Source organism: Crocuta crocuta, unplaced genomic scaffold (assembly GCF_008692635.1).
Source record: "Crocuta crocuta isolate KB4526 unplaced genomic scaffold, BGI_CrCroc_1.0 scaffold129, whole genome shotgun sequence".
Lineage (NCBI taxonomy): Eukaryota > Metazoa > Chordata > Mammalia > Carnivora > Hyaenidae > Crocuta > Crocuta crocuta.
The window spans coordinates 682653-684595 of record NW_027551571.1 but is presented as its reverse complement, the minus strand read 5'-3'; positions in this window follow the sequence as shown (position 1 = coordinate 684595).

Sequence of the window (1943 nt, the reverse complement as noted above, 5' to 3'; positions counted from 1 at the left end):
GGCAGGGGCGAGGTGGGGCGGGGGGGCCCCAGAGGCAGTGGTGTGGGGTTAGCCAGTAAGCGTCTGGCTGTTGGTCCAGGCTCAGGTCACCATCTCAGGGCTTCATGAGGTGGAGCCCCGTGTCGGGCTTGGTGTTGACGGCGCGGCGCCTGCTTGGGCTCCTCTCCTCTCTCCGCCCCTCCCCGCTGGCGGGTTCTCTCTCTCTCTCTGTAAAGATAAATGAGCTTTGGAGAAATCACCGAAGCGGGTGCGGCAGTGCCTTCCTCGGCCCTGTCCCTTCGGAGGTCGTGAAGCGTTTTCCGCAGGTGTCCTTGCCGTGACACCTGCCCTCGGCCCAGCAGGCAGAGCCCCGCACCCCAGGGCCGAGGGAGGGGCTCCGTGGCCTCGTGGCCGACTTCATCCCCACAGAGCAGGCATCCCCGGCCTGACACAGCCAGCCACCACATCACGTGGCGCCCCTTTGTGTGCCTGGGGCTGGGAGCACTCGCCGTGGCAGCCCCGGCCCGCCTTTCATCGGGCGCCCGGCCGGTGCACACGCGGGGCCCCCCCGCAGCCCCGCGTCTCCCGTGCGCAGGTGCCTGCGTTCCCCCAGACGAGAAGGACGGGGCAGCGAGTGTCACCCGGCCTCCTGTGACCACACACACGATCAGGTCGCGTGGAGCCAGGGTCATGGGGGCTCCGGGCAGGGGCAGCCCCACCCAGGACGGCGGCCCAGGGGGTCTCTGGTCCCCGGGGTCCTGAGAGATGAGGCCCGGCTGCGGAAGGGCCCTCCCTGCCTGAAGTCACGGGGCCGTGTCAGGCTCGTGGACGTGGAGAAGAGCCGGTGGCCCACTGCCTGGGTCAGCTGCCCGGGTCAGCAGGAGGAAGGGCCGAGGGATAGCGAGCGTGCACGAGCTGCACGGACCTGTCCAGAATGTTCTGGGCCTTGCCACTTCCAGGAGGAAATCCGCAGACTCAGCAGGGGCTGCAGCGCTTGCCGGTTGTCAGNTCAGACGCTCTGTGGGCGGCCCCTGGAAGCGTGAGGAAGGGGAGACCCCAGACGTCCGGGGCCGGGGAGCTTCAGGGCTCCGGGGAGGGACGGTGCAGGGCCAGCTCCCCAGCGTGGGTCTGAGCCCCAGAAATGAGCAGCGGGGGAGCCTCGTCTCCTGCTATGTCTCCTGTAGTCTGAGGACGGGCGTCTAACCAGATGGGGACGGAGGAGGGACGGGGCTTGTGTGGCAGCGTTTGCCCGAAGTGGGGACTGTGGGCTTCAGTGTGAGGCCCGCAGGGGGTGGGGAGGGCGAGACCCCGTGCTCCGTGGCCGGGTCGGGCGGGGCGAACCTTCCCGGTGTGAGTCCCACGCAGGGCGCGGCCTGCAGGGGTGTGGGCGGAGAGGGACCGAGCACCCGTCCCTCCAGCACCGCGTGGCCCGCCGGCCCGGGGGCTGCGACAACTGCGGTGACCCGTCACGACCGGTCCCCAGAGGGCGGCATCGCCGACGGGGCCTAGGGGGCCACCTGCTCGGCCGCATCTAAGGACGCTCCTGGCTCAGCGCCTCCTCCCGGGAGACAGGCCTGCACCCGCGTGGGGGGTTGTTCTCCGCGGTGACCCGGCGTGAGCACGGCCTCGGTGACTGAGGGTCAGGCGTGGCCAGTAACCCCTGGTCCTCCTGCACACGCCCGGCAGCTCCCTGCAGAGCCTGAGGAGGGACGTGCCCTTGTTGAGAACCCCCAGCTTCCCACCCCGGGTGGCCGCGTTCCTCAAGGCCAGGCGGGTGTCTACCTCCCCGGCTGTTAGAGCGGCGCGTTCTGGGCTCTTCCGGGTTCTGACCCTCCTGACGTGACGCACGTTGTTTAATAAATGTCAGCAGTGGGTGGCAGTACCTGCCGCCTAACTACAGGGGATGGAGGGGCTCGCTGTGTGGGCGGCCCCGCGGCAGGCCCCGGGGGGGGGGGCACGGGGGT